This window comes from Vigna radiata, chromosome 10, assembly GCF_000741045.1.
Source record: "Vigna radiata var. radiata cultivar VC1973A chromosome 10, Vradiata_ver6, whole genome shotgun sequence".
NCBI classification, from domain to species: domain Eukaryota; kingdom Viridiplantae; phylum Streptophyta; class Magnoliopsida; order Fabales; family Fabaceae; genus Vigna; species Vigna radiata.
Genome location: NC_028360.1, coordinates 12,717,767 through 12,742,799, shown reverse-complemented (window position 1 = coordinate 12,742,799; position 25,033 = coordinate 12,717,767). Strand labels below are relative to the sequence as shown.

The 25,033-nt window shown below is 34.3% G+C and overlaps 1 long non-coding RNA gene across 2 annotated transcripts; it reads right to left on the bottom strand.

Moving 5' to 3' along the window:
• Nucleotides 1–11,587: 11,587 nt before the first annotated feature.
• Nucleotides 11,588–14,746, bottom strand: LOC111242714. Of its 2 annotated transcripts, none has more exons than XR_002670000.1 (3): nucleotides 13,772–14,746; nucleotides 13,348–13,556; nucleotides 11,588–11,822 (listed from the first exon to the last, which is right to left on the bottom strand). It is a non-coding gene; the product is annotated as an uncharacterized LOC111242714 (long non-coding RNA). The 2 variants fall into 2 exon arrangements; XR_002669999.1 differs by having other exon boundaries at nucleotides 14,378–14,744.
• Nucleotides 14,747–25,033: the final 10,287 nt, after the last annotated feature.

Sequence of the window (25,033 nt, the reverse complement as noted above, 5' to 3'; positions counted from 1 at the left end):
TCAACCTCATGNNTTCAGTTGTGCATATCAAAACAACATATACAACAATTCAAACAATATGCAATAATCAGATTTAATTCAATAAAATTGTTTATCTTGGTCCAAAGAATTTTATCCCCCAACTTTATCAACTACTTCAGGCTTTTCTTAAGAAACTTAAAACACACAAATCTTTCTTTCAAGTTTTAGAAAACAGAGAGAAAAATCTTCTCAGACAATATTTGTTAGGCTAAGCAATTAGAATTTTGAGACAAAACAAGACAGTTGCAAATTGACAAACAAGAAGCTATAAGACATTTAAAAAAATAGTCAAATTTGGGTGCACCAGTTTTCATATTTAAGCTTGCGTTGGTCTCTCAGCCTTTTAGAAGGATTTAAAAGTTTCTTTTGAATAATTTATTTTAGATATCTTACAAGTNCCTAACTTTTGCTGCAGGATTACTCAAATGTAAGTACATCATACATACTTTAGGATTAAGCAATTGAACCAACAACTTATTATCAGCAAAAGATTTTAAAAAAAATGGTGGTATAGAGAGTGAAAATATCCAAGGCTGTGAAAACACAAGATTCCTTTGTTATGAACATGTTTAAATCAGAGAAATGAGCTTGCGATCACAGCTGATTAAAGTTAAACAATAATGTTTCTAAAATTTTCTTATCCAGATCCAATTATGTGTCAATTTTAAATATAATATGAATCAAATAACTTTTGGAAACCTAATTGGTTTCAAAAACAATTTTGAAAGCTTGAATAAGACAATATGAAATTATTGCAGGATGTTCAGCAATTAACTAGTGGAAAATCAGAATTTTAAAAAACTGAAAAATTTACTCAACCAAGGAAATGCAGTTTTGCCTAACTTCTTTTAAAAGACTATTTCTTTGTGATTTTCACAACAAAATTTAACACAAAAGCTGATTTATATTTTATCTTTCAACAATTTATAAACCAGATTCTTTACACCAAAATTATGCAAAGCATGATCAGTTCATTTACTGCATCCAAGTTCTCAATGAGTATTATCATAGCTTATGCGGTATGCATTTGAACTTGAAAAAAAATAAATTTCCACAGAGACAACTTCAAGACAAATATGACAACTTAATTATCACATGTCTTAATCATCCAAAAATGCCAATGAAAATCTATCAGTCAGATCATTCAAATGAATTTTTCATTGCTTTTGACAAAAGATATATCAAGGCTTACTTCAAAGTATTCAGGAAATTGAATACTAAACCAGTTAAACACAGATTCAAATTATAAACAAAAATAAATCATTGAATAACAATTTCACATGACTAATCATTCCAAAAGATTAAATTTAGCACATTAATGTCTCATAATAGAAGAATTTCACTGATTAAAATGTGTAAACAGACAAGAACACATCACAGGATGAATGAATCAATGATGGACATATTATTTGCTCAACCAGAAATGAATATGACAGTAATCTCATAATGGAAGATCAATCATATTAAAATGTAATAACAAAGTTTAAACAAAAACTTAGCTTAATCACTTGGTGCTTGAACCAAGGCTTTGGATATCACTTGATTTACTCACTTCCTAGCTTGGAGCATCAATTCCAAAAGTAGAATATCATAAACTTCTCTTCTCCTTTTGAAAACTTAATCTACAAAACAAAGCAATAGTACTTTTGGTACCCATAATCTTATTTGGGTCCTTGAGGTTAGAGACATATTACTTTGTGACAGGAACCCAAGCATATTTTCCATTTGGAACACCAAAATGTTTAATGTTGCATTTGTTAGAAGTGTGTCCCTTTTTCATGCAATAGAAACAACAAACATCGTGCACCTTATTTTTCACAAAAGTTCCTTTTTCTACCCAAACTCTACGAGTTCTTTTAATTTGGTTCTTACCTTTAAAAACTCTTTTGTTTTTAAAATCCTTTTTAACAGGTAGAGGCATTTNANCATTATTATTTCTTGTTGCAACTTCAAGCAAATTTTCAAGAATATTTATATCATGCACATGACTCTTACATGAAAGACATTCAACAGGATGTTCAACATTTGAAGACTCTTTCATTTCTAAGTTGCAAATTTTATTTCTCAAAATTTCTTTTTCATCTAATGCCTTATCATATTTAATTTGCAATTCTTTAAACTCCTTTTTCAAATTTTTATGAGCAACATTTAATTTTTCAGATTCATTAAGCAACTCAAGAAAAGATTTTTGTAAATCAAACTCACTAGTGTCAAGGCTAGAGCAAGTTACTTGGCTTGTAGTGTCATTAGTAGCAACCGTCAAACACAGGTTTGCTTCTTCAACAGAATCACTTGAACTACAAGTGCTTGATGCAGTATCCTCCCAAGCAGTGTAGGCCTTCTTCTTTTTGTGAGATTTCTTTGCTTTTCTTTTGTTGCTTGAACAATCAGCTTTCACATGGCCTCTCTCTCCACATCCATAACATTTGAAGCTTGATGCAGAGCCTTGATTTTTCTCCTTCTTCTTATTCAAGATTTGGCTTTCACTATTTGCCATTAAGCAAATATTTTCTTCCTCATTAAAATCACTTGAGCTTGAGGAGTTTGATGTAGAGCTTGAATCACATGGTCTCAACTTATCCACATCTATGACTTCATTATAACTGTGCCTTAANAATTTCCACATTTCCTNTGCACTTTTATAAACANAAACTTTGAAGAATTCATTAGGGGTTANTGCAGATAAAATTATATTTCGAGCCTTAAAATCAAATTGGGCTCTTCTATTTTCCTCATCAGTGCAATCAAAATATGATTTTTCCACTTCTACACCATCAACTGTAATTTTTGGAATATAAGGACCATTTTGTACAGCTTCCCAGATACCTCTATCAATTGACTCTAAAAATATTTGCGTTCTTATTTTCCAAAACGCATAATTTTCCCTCGTAAACAAAGGATGTCTATCAATAGAAGCACCCTCTAAATACATTTGGTTGTGACCGCCCATTTTCGAAAAATTTGAAAGACTATCAAAGCAAGCTCTGATACCAATTGTTGGTATCGGAGGGGGTAATTTTCGAAGAGTATTGCGCAACGGAAATAATACTCACAGAGAGCGTAAAGCGTATTAGGTCACAGTTGAAACGATTTTAGCCTTTTTATACAAATAACAATTTTCTTTTAGAAAATTAACCAAGCAGTTGATATGCATTAAGTAAAATGAGTGTAGGGAATAGAAAAATCACACGAGTATTTTTATACTGGTTCGATTCAACAAAATCTACGTCCAGTCGTTAATCACTACAAAGAGTGATTAACAGTTCCACTAAAAAACAGTTTTACAAATTACAAGATAAACAACAGAATATAGAACGAAAAGAACCACTCTACCAACTTGAAGAGAACCGCGCCGGCAATCGACCAACGATTCGCGAGCTTCTCCTTTCACAAGACCAGGCAGAGCACACTCTACCAACTCAAAGAGAACCGCTCCGGCAATCGACCAACGATTCGCGAGCTTCTCCTTTCACGAGACCAGGCAGAGCACACTCTACCAACTCAAAGAGAACCGCTCCGGCAATCGACCAACGATTCGCGAGCTTCTCCTTTCACGAGACCAGGCAGAGCACACTCTACCAACTCAAAGAGAACCGCTCCGGCAATCAACCAACGATTCGCGAGCTTCTCCTTTCACGAGACCAGGCAGAGCACCTTGCTAACTCGAAGAGAGTCTGCTCCGACTATCGACACACGATACGCGAGCCTCTCCTTTCACGAGACCAAGCAAGGGAACCTTGAACAAAGCTTCTGAGAACTTTCCTCTGACAAACAGTGTTCTACTAAGCTTCTCAGTTCAAGAACGTTCCTATCTGAAGTTCTCAAAGCACCTATTTATAAGCCCAGGGTCAGAAATTGAAAGGTCATCTCCCAACTGCCACAAATAATCGATTATTGTAAGTGATAATCGATTATTCAAGTCCGTTACAGGNNTTTCAAAANGTGATAATCGATTATATGAAATGATAATCGATTATTCCTTAAGGACTTGTGATAATCGATTATTGCTTTCCATAATCGATTATTATAGTGAAAATACAAGTGATAATCGATTATTGCTTGTCCATAATCGATTATTGCACTAGAAAATACAATGTTTACAATTTATTTAAGACTTTCCTACTACATTAANTTCTACAAATTGCTTTTAAATAATTCTAAAGTTCTCTTCAAATAAAACTTCTTGCAGCATCATCAAAACAATTTTCTTCAAGATTTACCAATACTCCTTATTGGTAACAGATGGATTTCACAAGTTTACTGAATATCAGAATAGTCTGCGAAACCCAGATGAGTGCAAAGATTACTCCAGCTACAAAACTGGAGGAATGAAAAAGGATGACAGATTAACAGTCTATGTCATCTCTTGAATTTTCATGGCTAGAGGAGGCAACCATGCTCAAGCTACAACAAAAGACCTATTCCTTCTGAAAGCACTAAAAGAAAATATTCAAGTAGATTGGTCAGCCGCCATGTCAGACAATATGCTGAAGGTTACAAAGCTTGAATAAGGAAAACTGCCCTATGGAGATTTTATTTCAAAGATTTTGATTTACTCTGGAGTCGAATGCATAGGTGAATCAAGTGACCAATATTACAAAACAAGCCTGATTGATAAATTTGCACTGCACTTAATGAACATGGTCAAGACACCAGAAGGATGGGTGTACAAAAATGAGGTTCCTAATTATGAAGATGAACTAGAATCTCTTCTAGGCAGTCATTACAGGGCAAGGTCGGAGTTTGAAAGGATTATGTTATAAGGCTTAAGAATAGTTATAAGGCTGCTGAAAGAACAAAGAGAAGGACCTCAACCAAATGTGCATATTTCTGAAGACTCACTATCAGTGGAAGCAAGTACTCCTGAAAGTTCTAACCAAGGAAATGAAGATGAGAATGCAGAAGAGGATAACACTGAAGTTAATGATAGTGATATGATTCTTAATGACTTTGTTAATAAAAAGAGGAAGAAAAACTGATTTTTTTTTCCTTTTGTAAATGGCTTAGTATGCCATCATGTGTTGCTTGTTTTGTTTTGTGTCTTGTTATGCTCTTATCAATGTAATATCCTTAAAACAAGAATGAAAATTAGTATTTTGATTTTGACTCAATTGATTTAACTGATTGATTATATTTGCTCTGATTGAATGAGTATGGAATCGACTTTGTACTGAATGAAGTTGACTATGCATGCTTTTAAACTGTTACATTACTCTGCATATTCACTTCTTGATGGATTGTTTTTCTTGCATAACTAAATTTCTTGCTCTGGAAAAGATCTTTGAAAGGTTTTGCAGGAATAACATTGCATGGCAATCACTGTTGGAATCACAAATCATTGAGATGCAATGGAACCAACTGGAGAATTAATTCAATCGATTTGATCATATCAGGGTTATAAATTCCATTATTGGAATTTGGTTATTATGTCTGATTGATTATTTTCTAATTACATGAAATATATTCTCGGATTCTGATTGAGTAATTCATTTATGAAATTATAATTGTGAGGTTGTTGACAAATTGTATCTCTGCATGATATAATTGTTTGAAATCACATACATGACATAATTATGTTCTATATTGATTGTATGCTCTGATTTTTACTGAACTGCATTGTGCATCTATATCTGTTGTGAAAATATGCATAATGATAGGGGAGCATTACTCATTTACATATATTTTTTCACATGCTACACTTCAGGGGGAGTTATCTTTTTCATGTGAATATATATGATAGGGGGAGCATATGTAACATCCCAAATTTTTTAGATATCACGGTGTAATGTTTTTTCAAAACCTTTCTATAAAACATTCAATGAAAGAAAATAATCTTTATTCGATTAAAAATGCGGAAGCTAAACATAACCATAACAGTTGTTTGAAAATCTTAGAATATCACTTTTACATAAATATACCAAACCAGAAAAACTTTTAAATAATAGAAAGTAAATAATATATTCCCGAACATAACATCTCAACTCCCGTCAGCTACTCAGATCCAGTCTTATCTGCAAGCCATCTACTCCCGTACAAGTACGATCATCGTAGGTGGAAACCACAACCACAACTTTCAGGGTGAGCAACCAAAATTATCTTATCATACAATATACAATTATATTAACCACAATAATAACCAAATCATAAACATATATTATCACCAAATTAACATCACACACTAACATAACAACAATAACATCAACACTCAATGGTCTTTTTCCTCTACACTACCACACCACTTAACCACCATAACTAATTCATTATGAGTCACACGACATCCTCTTCCCGTATCACACATCCAAATAAAATCTCTTTCCCGCATCACCCGAACGAAGATTCACCACTATTAGACCATCCTCTTCCTGCATCACATGGCCGAAGAGAATTTCTTTCCCGCATCACACGGCTAAAAGAGTCATCATTACCAGATCATCATCGTCCACACTCCTATCCTCACTCTCACGTAATGTCCTATTAAATCCATGGTTCCTCCACAAGTCATTCCTCTCTTCTTTCCTTTCCACTAACCACACTTTCACGTCACCCATCATCATCATCACTCCAAATTTACCATACACCCCAAAAACCATAAGATTGCAACATATAATAAAGAATACCATACAATGGCAAACCATACACACAAGATAATTCTAGTCACTCCCCTTACCTGGTCTCGTACAACTTTTGTTTCCAAAATCACCAAGAAAGCTTCTCAACGTCACCGATGGTCCTCCCATTTTTTGATGCCCCGTTCTCAACTCTATTTTCTCTTAGAAAACTTCTTTTCTCTCCCTTATCTTTATAATTTTCGTTTTTTCCTCTTAGGGTAGCAAAATGACAACCCCTTTTTACTCTTTTCCAATATCCTTTTAATATTAATAAAATCTCTCAGTTTATATCTAAAACCACTAAGATTTCCTCTTTTATTCTATCTTAACTACTTTTTAAAATATCATCAACCACCAAATCTTTTTAAAATCTACAATATCTAATAATGATTTTATCTAATAATAATATTTCTCTTAATCTTTAAACCCACCAATATTATATCTCCTATTTTCATTTAACTAACTTTTAAAATAACAACTAAATATTTTAAAAGATTTACATAATATTATTTAATTAAATAATCAGATTATTTAATTTGCATACTTTTCCTTTCTACACCATCTCTTAATTAATTTCTACACTAATTAAATAAAGGTAAAAGACCCTTTTGCCCATAGGCAAAAAATATAAAAATAAAGAAATAACATAACAATTATGTTCTAACAAAAATGTATACTCAAGAACACTAATCTCCAAATAAAAACCCAAAGTCTCAAAACTACTTTATTTTTAAAACCCCTATTTTTCCTGGATCTTACAACATCACTGTATGTTGTTTTTAAATCTGTGTGATGCATCTCTATTCAGTTTATCAATATATCATATCTTGATTTGCAAAATGAGGCCATCAGAATTTTGTGCCAATTGGAAATGTATTTCCATCCTCATTTTTTGATATCATGGTTCATTTGATTGTCCATCTAGTAAGAGAAATTCGAATATGTGGGTCAATTTTTTTGAGGTGGATGTACCCGGTTGAAAGATACATGAAGATCTTAAAGGGATATGTTAAGAATCAATTGAGACTGGAAGCTTCGATTATAAAGCTCTACATTGCAAAGGAATCCATTGAATTCTGCTTAAGTTATATGCCAAGTTGTGAACCAATAGGACTTCCAAAGAAAACACATGAACACAGACGTGAAGGAAAGGGAGTTCGAGGAGTAAGGATTGAAAGTATTAGTGGAAAAGAAGTTAACCAAGCTCATTTGTACATTTTAAACAACACAGAGGATGTTATTCCTTACATTTCACAAAAAAATTGATGAAATTAAGCCAACACATCCATGTATGAGTGAAAAGTGGACACTTAATGAACATAACAAATCCTTTTTAGCTTGGTTTAAGAAAAAGATTTATGCGACTCCGAGTGTTTTTAAAAATCTATTGAGACTAACTCGTGGACCTAACACTGTTGTGATCACATTCGGCGGCTATTACATAAACAATTACTTGTTCTATTCACAAGAGGAAGGCGATAAAAGTAGAGTTCAAAATAGTGGAGTTACCCTACAAGTTGAGGCTGTACACTTTTCCAGTTCCAAGGATAAGAATCCAATTACAACATCAATCAGTTATTTTGGAATAATACAAGAAATTTGGGAAATTGATTATGTCACTTTTAGAGTTCCAGTTTTCAAGTGTAAATGGGTTGATAGTAATTCTGGTGTGGTGATAGAAGACCTCAAATTCAATTTAGTGGATGTTAACAAAATGAGTTACACGGATGAACTATTTATTATGGCTAGTCAAGCAAGACAAATATTCTATGTCACGGACCTAGTGAATCATAAATCGTCAGTGGTATTGGAAGACAGAGCCATGCACACAACTGATGATGAAGACTCTCTAGATATACTTGAGACAAGCTCCTTCTCATCAAGAACCATTGAAAATAAGGTTGATGATGCACCCGATGAAATAAATGCAACTCGATGTGATCACAATGAAGGCATATGGGAGAAATAGGTAAGTATTACATTCATTCTTATCAATTCATTATGATACTAATATATTAACTTATGTTTCAAAATGTTTCAAATATTTCAGATTTTTTTAGAGTTCTGACTAGGACCGAAGGACAACAAATTCATATTATATATCCTAAGTTTGGATTTCGTTGATCTTTACCCTTTAATTTTCGTAGTCAAATTTAAACATTTACTTTTGATTACACATGTATAGTGTAATAAACAGAATGATTCCTAAGCATGTGGCTACTACATCATGTCATGGATGAAGGCAATCATCCGAGCAGAAATCAGAGGAGATTGGACTGAGGTAGAAATTTACATTTGAAAATCTTACAAATATCAATAAACTTTTGACATTAAAATGAATATAATTGTAAAGTTTCCTTGATTTTGCAACAGTTCAACACTACCTCTTCATTGCCTAATGTAGTAATACAGAAAATAAGAGAGGAATGGGCATGATATTTGAAAGGCACATTTTAAATAGCTATAGCTTTAGGTTTTTCCTTTGGTGATAGTAGCATTTGCTTACTTGTGCAACTTTTAAACTGTGAATAGATGTATACTGTGAATAGATGTATACTGTGAACAGATGAATACTGTGAATACATGAATACTGTGAATACATGAATGGAAAATTGGGTTCTTTTAAGTTTTGATGATAGCATTAACGTCTTTTAGTTTTACTATTTAATTGGAATTGATGAATTGATGATAGCATGGTTTAAATTAATTAATTCTATGATTATATATGAATTGGAAAACTGGTTTCTATATTTCATGTTTGGTTAAATGAGCCAAAACAAACCAAAATTTAAAAAAAAAAACACTGAAGGTAACGTCAAATTATACACTATCCGATGTTCAAATATGTACTTTAACGTCTAACAATGCACTGAATGACATTCTTATAGTGTAATGGATAATGATAATAATGCAACGCTGGGCGAGAATCTCTACGGCTCAGCGAGAGTAACGTCCCTTTCGACAAGTTTGACGTCAAATTTACATCCTTCCCCCTATACACGACGTCAAATATTCCTTTAAATATAAAAATTTATTCAAATATTATTCAAAAATTGACGTCATCTTTGCAATTTGACGTGAACATTACGTCATCTATCTTCCTAATTGACGTCAATAATACGTCGATTCCCTCCTACATTACACGACAAATCTTACCTTAAATATAAATATTTATTCAAATATTGGACGTCTAAGACCTTAATAAGTGACGTACCGTAACGTCTATATTCAAAATCGACGTTAACTTTACGTCAATTGTCTATCCATTCGACATCATGTAACGTCTCCTTGTAATACTCGATGTAAATTTACGTCACCCGTTATGACGTCGGACTAAAATGCGTTGTTAAAAACCAAAAATAATCGACGTAATATGCTATTTTTGTACTAGTGCCCATGCAGTTTGACATCCTTAATTGTAAATGGCCCAAAAATGTGAATTAAACAATAATACCTGTTGTCCTGGATGAAAGATCATATTTACCAACTTCCTATCATGATAAAATTTTACCTTCTCTTTGTAAGGTTTGGAAGAATCATAAGCATGCAAACGCATCTCTTTAACCTCAAGAATCTTCCTTCTTCTCTTATCAGCGGTATCAAAAGGATCAAAATTTAAAAACTTTAAAGCCCAAAAAGCCCGATGCTCCATCTCCACTGGTAGATGACACACCTTTCCATAGACAAACTGAAAAGGAGATAGCCCTATAGCAGTCTTCATTGTAGTCCTGTACGCCCAAATAACATCATCTAACTTATGAGACCAATCCTTCCTTGATGAAGCAACTGTCTTCTCCAGATCTTCTTTATCTCCCTATTAGACACTTCAGCTTGCCCATTCGTCTGTGGATGATAAGGTGCAACCACATTATGCCTCACACCATAATGCTTGAGTACTTTTGCAAGCTAAGCATTGCAAAAATGAGATCCTCCATCACTAATAAGAACTTTAGGAACTCTAAACCGGGCAAATACACTACTACAAAAAGTGCATAGATAGCACTTTTTTTTATCATAAGCGCTATCTATGTCAGCGCTATCTATTAATAAATAGCGCTTCTAAAAAAAGCGTTATCTATTAATAGATAGCGCTTCTAAAAAAAACGCTGTCTATTAGTATTTAACAATAGATAACGCTTATTTAAAAAAGCGTTATCTATTGATGTCTGACAATAGATAGCGCTTGTTTAAATAAGCACTATCTATTGTCAGATAGTAATAGATAGCGTTTGTTTAAAGAAGCGCTATCTATTGGTTTAAATTTTTTTAAAAAAATAATTTTTCAATAAAATATTTCAAAAGAAAAATTTTAAAAAAATATATAAAATATTGATTTTTATTATGTAGAAACTATACTATCTATACAACAAAAAAGTATAAAATATTAAGAAAAAATGACAAAGGTTTCAAAAAAAATTATCATTGGTATGAATAAAAACTATTAATACAATAATATTTCAAAATATAATTATTGAGAAACAATACATACAACCATAATATATATATATATATATATATATATATATATATATATCCTATCTTAACCTATAAGGATGTACAACACCGTAACATAACCTATGAAAATATACTAATTACATATAAACACCAGTCTTTCCTAACTTTAATGATTTGATTGTCAAGATATTGTTGACGTCTTCAACTAGAAAAATACTGCAAAAAAGAAAATAATATAAAATTAGTTAATGATATTTTAATTACTAACTTTGATAAAAACTACTTGCTTTACTGATATTTTAATTACAAGCAGAACTAATTTCATAGGATTATAAACCTCACCATACCTCTATGTATCAACAGGTGCAACATGTTTATCTTTAGGCAGATCTTGAAGCAAGTCAATTTCATCTTCTAATTGAAAAACACTGATGAAATCTACCAGATCAACGCTTTAGTACCTGACAAATGTTGCTCAAAAATAAATATTTAAATCACCAGACAAATCTCCTTTTTCATTATTTAATTGACCATCTTAGACCATTTAATACTGCTGATACTGGAGAGACGAAAATAAAACAAAAAGAAACTTAAAATGTGTTGATAACATATATAAGAGTAACAATTACACACTAAACACACCACATTTGTCTATAGTTGTGCAAGCCTCCTCAAAATTGAATCCATATTGACAAGTATGGACAATATCTCATCGTTCTCTTCTGTTGAGGGTTTTTCCTACAAGAATGGAAATAGATAAATGGAATCTATATACATAATGTGAGTAAAATGCTTCCTAGAATTCAGATAACTAACACGTATGCATGAATAATATAATCTGGCTGATGCAGTATTCAATATATGATATATGATATTAAGGGGTTTGAACATAGTAAAAACTCTGCCAAAGTATAAGTGATTAGAATGATAAAACTTTGCTGTAAAAAGCACTTCAGAGTAAACTTGTAAGTTAATGAGAATAAAAAACCATTAATTCTCCAATCTTTCCAAGTCAAGTATTATTTCACTAANTCACTNNCCGNAAAGCATATTTTCTTTGATCATTTTACTTTCTAATACGCTTATTATAACGAGTATTGTGTGTAGTGTGATAAAACAATTTGATGGTCTGAAGTTATTATTATACTCACAACAGGAAGTGCAAGAAGAGTGTCCATAATTCCCATCGTAGATCCTTCCTCTCATGCAAGAAGAGTAAGTACAACCACATCAATATTAATCAANTGTTATTTATAGACATTGTGTATTTGGATTAATTAACCAGCAACTAAAACTCACAAGCTTTAAACAACTTAACTCAAAGTTCACTTGTGTGAACAAATTTGAAATGATATTAACAGCCTAACTATAGTGCAAACAACAACATCTTGATGGAGATATTTCAATAAAACATCAAGGTTCCTAGTGTAGATTTTTCAATAAAACAAGGTTTTTATGTACAAGACAATAAGGTATTTATGTAGTTTAACAACAAAACTAATCAATGAAAATATTTTCTAGAATTATTCATTACCCATTTTGCAATCTTATGGAATTTTAAGAGATGAATCAGAACTTCATTAACCCATAATACCTCACGTAAATTGCCTACCCAGAGCCATGATGTTGAAATTAACTCAGAGCAATGATGCAGAAATTAACATCAGTCTTCAAACTTATTAGTTTCCCAAAATTTCATTCACTTTTAACCCATTCCGCAAAACCGATTTTTATCATAATTCATTAACCAATTACTTACCTTATGAAATCTAAATCAGTTAACACATATCAAAACAAATTGAGGTTAAGGTTATCAAACAGATTGCAGATAAGATGATTACTGTTATTCTCAGGTTTAATATATTTAGACAACCTAATCTAGTTCAATCAAGCATGTATNTGATAATATGTTTAGTCATTTTAATCACCATACAACTATTATTTGTAACCACTTCCAGACAACCTATTACTTTTAGTAATGCACACCATAATAATCATTCCAGAAACACACAATCACTGCATCCACAAGGTACCTTTCACCCCATCTTTTAATTTTGTATAACAAAGACTTTTCTGGCTAAAACANAGTAATTCTATAAAAGAAACTTTTAGAACTCCATAATCATACAAATCACTGAAGCACTTAAATATCCTATACCNAGTCAATCAAACAAAAATATGCCCACTATAGTAATTGCCACCTATAGTACTGCACCATTTTTTTTTATTACTTAATAATAGAAATATGCACCCTGATTTTTACCTAATAATAGAATTATGCACCCTGATCAACTGATATGCGTTTTGCTTCAATAGTCTTCAACAAAGCAAGAGAGAGAAGGAAATCTAAGTCAATACACAATTCACNATTTGCCATCAACAGTCTCTGCCCATTGGAAGGAACTCTTTGATCAATTTGGTCTCAATGAGACAACCTCGGTTCTGTTCCATTCCAATATAGAAGCCTCGTTCCTACACAAAAAAAAAACATATTAGTGAATTCAAAACATGTTACAAACCTTAGGTTGGTTACATCTATAACTCTAGTAGCATCCTCCCGTGATTCATACTGAATAAAAGCAAAATTCNTTTTGATCCTTATATTTAATATTTTCCCATAAGGGTCAAAATTTCTCTCCAGATCCTTTGTCCTGGCGTGATAACAGTATTCCTAAAAGTTGACTTACCTATTTCNAAACGAACACGCTATGGACTCCTTCGAAGCTTCCTCGAAGAGAGAAACGCAGCGGAACGATGAAAAACTCGAAGNAGAATGAATGAAATCTTAGACGCAAAGGGAAAAACACGTATCCAAGAGCAAACAAACCAAAACCGTGAATGTAGAAAGGAAACCCTAAATCGAACGGTGAAAGAACCCTAAAACACTAAGTTAACCGATTAAACGAATCAAAATTGAGATTAAACGGTGGAAAAGTGTTTAATCAGAGCAAAATAGGATTTAAACGGTTAATATCAAAGAACTAATCGGTGAAGATGGTGTTTCTAAGGCCGAAATGGCTGAAATAAGGTAGAACTGTGAGGAGAAAAGGTGGACCTACGAAGAACTGTGGNTGCTGCAAGAGAGAGAACTCGAGGTGTTGTTTTTTGGTGATGCTTCGTGAGAATGAGAGAAGCAATGTGAAACTGAAGATGAGGTGCAAANGCTGACGCGAGCACAACGAAGATGTGGCAAAGGAGAGCACTGACTCGAGGTGTGGCTTGTTGGTGATGCCTTCAACAACATCATCACTTCTCTAATCAAAACGCCTAGCTTTAATGGAGAATCTTTATACCTGACCAAGAGCCTATTGGTTTCTTGAAGGAGGCTGGTTTCCTGAATCCTTGATGAACCTTGGCTGGGCGACAAGAAATGATGAAGACAATGCAACAAGGATTTGCTCCACTAAGAACTGTCAGGTTTGAGGGATGGACGCGAAGTGAAATTTGTGGGCAAGCGCAGAGTGAAATTTAGGGGGAAATCAAAAATGAAATTTGTGATTAGCGGGATGGATGNATTTCAACTTTAAGTAAAACTGAGAGAAGGGAAAATATTTTGGAAAATACTAGAGTAAATAGGAAAAGGGGGGAATTTTGAAAGATATAAGAGTAAAAAGAAGCTAGAAGAACAAACGTTTCTAAAAAAAATGTTATCTACTATGTTATAATAGATAGCGTTTTAAAAGAAAAACGCTATGTTTTTGTCTATTTTAAATTATAAATTATAAAAATAATATTAATTATCTATAGATAGCATTTTTTTAAAAAAAACGCTATCTATTATTATAAGTATAGATAGCGTTTTTTTAAATAAGCGCTATCTATTGTTCTGCATATTTATAGATAGCGCTTATTTAAAAAAACGCTATCTATTAGGCGTTATCTATGATCAATTTTGTAGTAGTGATATTTGCCTTTTCATAAATTTAATGACAGTGCTAGCATCATTCTTAGGACAGGCAACTGTTTCTACCCACTCACATAATCTACCGCCACCAGTTAATATTCATTATTGGAAGATGGTGGAAAAGGCCCAACAAAATCTATACCCTAGCAATCAAAGACTTCAACCTCTAAAATGGTCTGTAATGGCATTTCATGTCGTCTTGAGATGCTCCCAGTTCTCTGACACTTATCACAGCTTCTAGCATGATTATGAGCATCTTTAAACAAGATAAGCCAATAAAATCTTGACTGGAGAACTTTTGCAACTGTTATCTCTCCACTAAAATGTCCCCCATAAGGTGAATTATGACAATGCCATGGAATTCTTGCTGCTTCTTCATTAGTAACACAATGCCTCAACAAGTTACCAACTCCAATCTTAAAGAAGAAGGGATCACCCCAAAGAAACTGTTTTGCATCATGAAAAAATTTCTTCTTCTGCAACTTTAAAATTAGCCATGTCAGCAAACCATGACCTCTATTGAATATGCAAGAGTGTTTCATTTGAGAAAGATTCCCAGATTTCTTTTTCCTTGATTGTAACTTCATCATTGACGAGCCGGGATAAATGATTAGCAATTAAGTTCTCACTGCCCTTCTTGTCACGAATTTCTACATCAAACTCCTGCAACAACAATACCCATCTAATCAAACATGTTTAGAATCAGGCTTGGTTAACAAATACTGATAGCCGCATGATCCGAATATATGATCACTTTAGACCCAATAAGATAAGGCCTAAATTTCTCTAAAGTGTACACTATGGCAAGTAATTCCTTTTTTGTGGTGGCATAATTCAACTGGGCTCCATTCAAAACTTTGCTTGCATAATAGATAGTGAGAAAAAGCTTCTCTCTTCTCTGGCCAAGTACAACACCTATGGTATAATCACTAGCATCACACATCAGCTCAAAGTCTTGATTCCAATTTGAAGCTATAATCAGTAGGGCAGAAATCAATTTATTCTTCAAGATGTCAAAGGCCTTAAGACATTCATCATTCATCTCAAAAGGTGTGTGTTTGACAAGGAGATTGCTTAAAGGTTTGTCAATCTTGGAGAAGTCTTTAACGAATCTTTATAAAAACCGGCATGCACCAAAAAGCTTCTGATTCCTTTTTCATTTGTTGGTGGTGGAAGTTTTTCAATGACCTCCACTTTAGCTTTGAAAACATCAGTTCCCCTGGAAGAAACATTGTGCCCCAGAACAATGACCTTCAGTTACAATGAAATGACATTTTTCCCAATTGAGAATAAGGTTTGTATGAATGCATCTTTTGAGAACAATATCCAAGTTAGATAAGCACATATGGAAAGAATCACCAAATACCGAAAAATCATCCATGAAGACTTCAATGCATTTTTCTATCAAATCAACAAAGATTGCCTGCATACATCTTTGAAATGTGGCTGGAGCATTGCATAATCCAAATGGCATTTTTCTATAAGCAAAAATACCGAATGGACAAGTAAAAGTTGTCTTCAGCTCAAGTTTATTTCCACCTTCTTCTAAGAAAACATATTTCAAGTGTGGTGGTAACATCTTCAACTCAAGTTTATTTTCCTTGACTTTTTCCTTGGCATTTAACTCTTCAATTTTCGCCTCATCAAAAGGAATTTCTTTTAATGCATCCAAGTCAGTCAAGCACTCATCAATCAGTTCCTCTTCCTCCTCATTCAAAGCTTCACAAACATCAATAAGGGTTTTCTCTAAAGGAGAAGATAAATGCACCATCTTCTCTTGCATCATACATACTTCATCAAGTGTTTCAATATGAAAACACGCCTTATCATCATTTGTGTGAGACATGGCTTCAAACACATCAAAATTCACTTCTTCATCTTGTACTTTTACCTTGAGTTTGCCATTCTCCACATCAATTAAGACTTTGGAAGTCTTCATAAAGGGTCTCCCAAGAATTAGAGGCACATCTACATCCTCCTCCATCTCCATGATGACAAAATCCATAGGAAATAGAAATTTGTCCACTTTAACAAGCACATCTTCAACCACCTCATAGGGGTATTTCAGGGATCTATCTGCTAATTGGAGAGTCATACTAGTAGGTTTAAGTTCCAAACCTTCAATTTTTTTAAACATAGAGAGTGACATCAAGTTGATGTTAGCCCCCAAATATATCAATTCCCTTTTGATGAAAAAAAAAATTCTTTAGCTAGGACAAGCCAAATCTAGAAGCAAATCAAGCCATAAGATAATGGATGAAGATTGCAGAATTTGGTAGTGCAATGAGGTTGAATTCAATTAACGAGAAGAAAGCTATGGAAGAATGGAGTTGTTGGAGGTTCACAGTTTCATCTTATCCGCTTTCTCTTATTTACTCCTCTTGTTTAATGTACTTGATTATCTAATCATTATGGAAACTTTCTTGGCCTACCCTTAACCCGATCCCTCGGTGAAAAGAGCCTATTACTAATTACTGGCTTGCTATCCCTAGCCTCCCCTAGCAATTAATAACGCATTATAGAACAGAAGCATAAACAATTGATCGTCCTACCCCTATCCCTAGGTGGTATTGCTTAATAGAGGAAATTGTAAACCCTAACAACTCCATTCATCCATAGTTTTCTTTTAGCCAATTGATTCACTGCATTTGCATGTTTACTTTTGTCTTTGCATTTAAAACTTAAATTTAATTTTTTTCTCAAGTCTTACGCTATTAGGTTACACGAAAGTTAAGGCCTAAAGAGTCCTTTGGGAAACGATACTTGGACTTTCCCATTTTATATTACTTGATAACGATCTGGTACACTTGCTAGGGACTTAACAAGTTTTTGGCGCCGTTGCCGGGGACTCTTGGTTTAACTTATCTAGTAGTGTAAACTGATTAACTTTGACTTGATTGTATATATTTTGTTTTTTATTTTTGCTTTTGTTTATTTTTTTTTTATTTTTTTTTATATAAAAGTGCTACTAGGGTCTGTGTTTCTTGTACATGCAGCAAGAGAGTAGACATACTAGGAGCATGAAAAATACGCAACGTCATCTTGAAGGCTTAAGTGAGACAAGGGGAAGAAGGAGAGTCGGACGCCCATCTAAGGATTTGTTCCCTTCTCCTAACAGATTACTATCACTTTCACCAGTTCGAAGAGCAGAGGAGATGGCTGAACAACCTCCTCCAATACGCATTCTTGCAAACCAATCCAATAATGTTGGCCCTTTCTACTTCAATAACATAACCATGCCTACGGATCAAACCCCCAACATGGTGATGAATCCAACACTTATACACCTGGTGCAACGCAATCAGTTTCACGGCTTGTCAAATGAGAACCCATATGACCATTTGACAACGTTTATTGAAATCTGCAACACTGTGAAGATGACAGGTGTATCAGATGAGAGAGTAAAGCTTAGCTTGTTCCCATTCTCATTGGGAGGCAACACTAAGACGTGGCTTAATTCCTTTCCCGCAGGAACATTCACCATATGGGAGACAGTGGCTAAAAAGTTTGTCAACAAATATTTTCCACAGTCCAAATTTACTCAGGGAAGGTTGGAGATCTCATCATTCAAACAGGGCATGGAAGAGACTCTAGGTCAAGCATGGGACAGATTCGAAGGCCTACTAAGGAAGACACTAGTCCACGGGTTTGACAAGACAACCCTAGTACTTTCTTACCTTGGTGGAGGTGATATCAAACAGAAGACTGAAGATGTGGCAGGGGAACTTCAACCAGAGGGGATGTAGCAGGAAGCCAACTATATGGGAAATCAGTTCCAGTATAGGTAGGGGAACTTCAACCAAGGAAATACTAGCCAAGGTTGGAAGAACCATCCTACTATTGGACAAGCGCAAAATAACCCATCAGGGCAGACATGTGGTTTCAGGTAGCAACAACCTTCACCAATGTGGCAGTAGGTTACACATTTGACAGAGTTTGTCAAAGATCTAAGTGATAGATTTGAAAAATTCCTGAAGGTGTATGAGTCTAATCATGCCAGTGACCAAGCTAGTTTCAGATCCATGGAGATGCAAATTGGTCAACTGTCAAAAAGAGTAGAGACCACTGAGAAAAACCAATTTAGGGCTAACACTGATGTTAACCCTAAAGAGGAATGCAAAGTTGTTGTTACAAGGAGTAAAAGAAAGGATGAAAGGGAAGTTGTGGAAATTGGGAGTAGTGAAGATGAAGAGGAGGAAAGAGAAATTATTGAGCTAGATAGTAGTGAAGGTGAAGAAGAAGAGGAAAAGGAAGTAAGATTTAGTCACAATGGGCAGATTAGAGAAATTTTTAACCAGGTGACTGTGGTGCCTTCAATAATTCAACAGATTCCTGCATATTTTGAAAGGATAAAATATTATCTTGGAGATATAATAGATTTAGATGATGATGAAGAGGAGCAGGAATTTGAGATTCAACCTCCAAAGAAAATTATCCGCCTAAGGTAAAAGATCCAGGTTGTTTGACTTTATCATGTATTGTGAATGATGTTGATGTAGGAGGAGCCATGATAGATTCTGGATCCAGCATTAATATGATGCCCAAGTTTTTTCTGAGAACAATTGGAGGGTTAACATTAAAACCGTCTAATCTTACTGTGACGGTGGCAGATGGTTCCACTAAAAAGCCACTTGGTATGGTGGAGAATGTGGTTGTGCGAGTGGAGCAGCTAGAGTTTTTGGTGGACTTTCATGGGCATGGAAGATGAGGAAAGGATTCCAATGATTCTTGGAAGACCTTTCATGGCAACTTCAAAGATTTTTATTAGTGTCCATGATGGAAGAATCATGATGAGAGACAAAAAGAATGTGCTATTATGTACTGGGTCTAAAGAGAAGAATGTAAGAGTTAAGAAGAGAGCCAGTCATAAAAAGTCAAGAAGAGAAGCTGCATCAGATGAAGAAAGCTCAATAGGTACTGACACTAACAGTTGTAATGTTTTACAGTTGCCTAAAGAGGAGGTTGATAAAGGAGGAACAATCCACTCAGAAGATACATCATTTCCACGCGGTTCACAAGTGATATTCAAAAATAAGAAGTGGATTGTCAACAAGATTAGAGAAGATGGATTGGTGGAGATTGGAAGACCATATGTTAAAGCCATCAAGAGAGTGGATAGAAGGCCACTGATGAGTTGGGTAGATGAAGATCCCAACCAGGATGGAAAGACTTGATGATATTTGATTTAATCCCATTTGTTGTAAAACATTTTTAGTTTTAGGTTTATTTGATTTTGGACATGTAACTTTTTAGATTTTTAAACACTTTTGGGTAGCATTTACTGAGGGATGCTAAAAATTTTATATGTATCTACTGAAGGATACAGGTAGGCACACCTACTAAAGGGTGTTGGAAGGCGATGAGTCGATATTTTATTGATTTCACTTAGTTTATTGTGCTAGAATTAATCAGGAAATTGTGCTTAATTGTCCGGAAATTCTAATTTTAATTAATTTAAATTTTCTGAGCTAATTATTTGCATTTTTAATTGCAGGGAAAATTTTGGAGATATGTTTTGGACATTTGAGAGGACATAAATTCATTCAAGACTCTCCACATGGAAAATTTAGAATTAGTTATATTTTAATTTAATAGTTTATAATTAATCAAAATTGTAATTTAAAAGTTTAGTTTTTTTTAGACAAGCTTCTGCACATTGGGCCAATTTTTGACAAAATAGTTTAGGCCCAAATGTTATTGTAGGTGACACTTGTCACCCTAGGGTTTTAGGGTGGACCCCACCCTCACATTTAGAGGCATACATGGCCTTATAGTGGCAGCCAACCGCCACTCTAAAAAGGACTGTTGCTGGAACGATTTTTTTTCTTACATTGCAATTTTCTTTGTAACCATGTCTATAGTGCTTGATTTTGGATGAATGAAGAATCAATTGTTCACTTTTTAATTTGGTGTACACGTTACTGGAAGAAAGAAAATGCTTCTCTTAATTTTCCATTTCAATTGAGCTTGTATTTTGCATCTGCTGAGACAAGCATTGATCATGTCAGGCGGTACACTTTTAGTCTAGCAATGATTCATTTCTTTCTTATTTGCATTTGCATGCTTCATTGATTGATGGAAAGATGAGTAATTGGTGCCACAACTGCAACGTACAACATACCTTTTTGCTTTGAATGAATGAAAGTGGATTAGGTGTGTGCGTTGGATGCTGGAAGGAGAGTAGTCTTTTATTTATTTTCATGGCATGATAAATGGATTAGATAGGAGTAGGTAGGAGTGCTTCTACCATGATTGAAGTTGAGAGAAGAATATTGTTGTTGCAGCTTGGTCCGTTTGGTGGCTGGAAGAGATTGGATTTCATTTGAAGATTGTGGAGTGGTCACGTCAACTGCACGGTTTTTATTGTGTCATGAGGATGAAGTGCCGAATCCAAATTTTTTTCTTCCAGATGCGTGATGATAATTGCTTGGGAAATTGGTGCTTTGATTTCATTTATATGTAATTGCACGTGCTTATTCCTTTTGCCATCTACAATGTTTTCTCTTTCTTTCATAACTTCATAGCTTGAAATAGTGGGTCCGGTGTTCACTTTTCTTGGAGCTTTCAATTCATTTGAAGAATGAAAAGGTGATTAGGTAGAGTGCTACGGTTCTTGGAATTGCAGAAAGGAGGTGTATGGTTGGCCTTGACTTTTCTTGGAGCTACAAGTGTGATAACACTTTATTTGGAAGCTCTTTCAACTCATTAAAGTGATGTGACGGTTAATGATGAAGAAAGATGAGAAGCACATGTTTACTCTAGCAATGTGTGGAGCTGATTTTTCCAGAGCTAGGTTATGTTTCATTTAGTAAAGATTTCCCATCCAATGAAAAGTGGAAGCATCAAGGATTCGTTAGTTTCATCTAGAGAAGAAATGAATGCCAATTTATTTTGCTTGGAAGGTAGGCCGAGAGGTTTCTTTATTTTTTTTGGTCATTTGCAATTTTACTTTATTTGGTAAGAGCATGGGTAACGTCAATTGCTAGAAGAAAATTATGTTGCTTATTCCTTTTGGTTTTAAATATTTTCCATTGTATTTTGAGTTGTTTGTTATCTTTCTAATCTAGTGTTGCATTTTAACAACTTTGATTGTGTTTAGATATTGTTTGTTACAGTGTTAGGCGTTTAATATTTTCTTTTACTTTAATGTTGTCCAGTCTGTTTAGTAATGATAATTTGACTATGATGTTAGCTTAGGTTAGTGGGTTGGTTATTAATAAAATTACTTTGTTTCCATGAGATTCTTGCACTTTAATTGCCATACTGCTGCTTTGATTCTGCTCAATATTTAATCTGTTATGTGCTTGCGATTAGGTATGCGCTTAGTTGCCTACTCGGTGTTTAATCTTCGCTTAGTTGATTAGACTGTATGGTGCATGACTTATTAGATTTGTGCATTGCAATCGCTTAGTTTGCAATTTTGAAGACCGAATTAGCCTTTGCTTAGTTGGCTGATTCGTGTCGGATTTGGATTAGAGTAGTGCGTACTCGTCTTTAATCTGTGATTGGAAGCATAACGATTGAGTTAATGACTAACCGTTTTCACATTCTGTTTTTTTTTTTTTTTTTACATTTCGTTTCACATTTTTGTCTTTATTGATACAAAAACGTACAGTAATGTCATGAACTGGGGGAAATTCATTGATTATGCTAATACCGCCTAGGGATAGGGGTAGGACGATCAATTGTATTTTGCTTTTGTTCAGCATGCATTATTAATTACTAGGGGAGGCTAGGGATAGCAAGCCGGTAACTAATAATAAGCTCTTTTTGCCAAGGAATTGGGTTAAGGGTAGACCAAGAAAGTTTGCATGACAATATGATAAATAAGCAAAGTAGATAAGAAAAGTAGATATAAGAGGGTGGATAAGATGAAATTGTAAACCCCAACAACTCCATTCATCCATAGTTTTCTTTTAGCCAATTGATTCACTGCATTTGCATGTTTACTTTTGTCTTTGCATTTAAAACTTAAATTTAATTCTTTTTTCAAGTCTTACGCTATTAGGTTACACGAAAGTTAAGGCCTCAAGAGTCCTTTGGGAAACGATACTTGTCCTTGGCCCCATTGCAACCATGAAAAGACCTTTTGATTTGAACATGCATATGTGTTTGAGTGTTGATATTAGAGGCTTGCCAAGTCTATCTATGTGTGCTTTCTTGAGTGCATTGAGTGACATTGATTTACCTTAAACACTTGAGAGAGACACTGATTGTGTGCATCTGTGAGGCTCTGTTGCTTTTGATTCATCTCTTGAACTGATTGACTGTTTTCCATGAACTGAATTGTTTGGATGATTCTGTGAGTATCTGCTTTCATTGCTTTTGTGTTGGATATTGTCCACTTCCTTTCACTGTCCAGAATTTGTGAGAATTGTGCAGCTCTGTTTCTATTTTGTGAGTCTTTGTTTCCTATCTGTCGAGTCTGTCTCACCTCCCTGATGTTTGAGTAGTTCCCTGGTTTTCGTCTTGGTTTTGCCCANNANTGNAAAAGACTAAGTGTGGTCTATTTTGATGAGTGGTTATTTCTTGAACTATATTTAGTTTATTGCACTTAAATAAACCAGGGAATTGTGTTTAATTGTCTGTTATTTCCCCGTTTTCCGAATTCTGCTTAATTTGGTCGGAAATTTGTAATTGTGCTAATTTGGGGTTTTCTGAGCTGATTAAGTGTATTTTGGTTGCAGGGAAATTTTGGGAAACATCAATTGGAGCATTAGGGATGGTGGCATAATCATTCAAGACTCAACATTTAGCCATTTCCATTTTTGTAAAGTTGTATTTTCGTTTTTTTTAGAAACCTTAATTAGATTAAGTGCATTGGGCCCTTTTGTTGCAAATTTTGTAGAAGCCCAATGGTGGGACACTTGGCCTAACCCTAGGGTTTCTTTTAGGAGGTGGACCCCACCTATTTTGAAGGGGAAATGCATTGTTTAGGGCAAATTTGCGAGACACTCACTACAACTCTCTTCATTCCACACTTTTGCTTTGGCTTGCATGTATGAACTCTCTCTTGGGAGCCTTGGGTGCCATTTTCGTTTTTGAGCTTTAATGGAACAAGATCATGTTTTTCTTCTTCTATTGTTTGCAACAATGCTTGTTCTTACTTGATGGAATGAAGCTCTACCATTTCTCTCTTTAGATTTTCGTTTTGAAGGTTGAATGCTTGAGTTTGAAGCTTCTTCTTTTTTCATGGTGGTTTCTTTGATGGAAGGGAGACCCATTGTTCATTTCGGTTTTCTCATCATTTTGCTGCAGTGAGTTTGAATTTATCTTGAGTTTCTTGGTTTGGAGGATGAAAATGGAGTTGTTGTCAAGTTTGGTAGTGAAAAAGACTTAAGTTGGTGCATGGGTATTGTATTCTTGAGCCATTTTCTTCTAGTATTTTGTTTTTGATGTTGGGAAACAAATTTTGAGCTAGACTTTGTGATTGATGATGGTGGCTGGACGGTAATTCTTGGGAAGCTAGAGGTTTGGTTTTGTGTTGGTCAAAAAAGTTTAAGAAAGGTGAGTGGTGAAGTTGGATTTATGAAGGTGGAACTTGGTTTTGCTATGCTTGTATTAAATTGCATTTGAACTTGGGTTTCTTTGTGTGTTCTCGGTAATGGAGAATGGAAGGAACAATTTGAATGTTGCTTGTTGAAGAAAAACCAAAAAAAGAGTGGTGCAAGGAGAGAGAATGCTTCATTTAATTCTTTACCCGATTTGGCCAAGCATAGTATGAGCACATTTTCTTAGAATGAAGATTTCCATTTTGGTCTTGTCTTTTGCTAGCACATTGTCGTGANATGCTTGAAGAATGGGAGGTTATTGTGATTGTTTTCCATTGCCTTGACTTTGCACATGTGGCATCTTGAAAGAAGAGATTAAAGCACCCTTTGACTTGTGGACTTTTTAGAAGCATCCTTTGCACCCAACATTGCCTTTTTCACGTGAATTTGTGTGGCTTGGTGTGTGGTTTTGTTTTTGCTGCATGGAAAGGAGTGGTGGGACGATTTTGAATGATATGGAAGGCACATGATTGTTGTCTTGAAGTTTGGTGCAT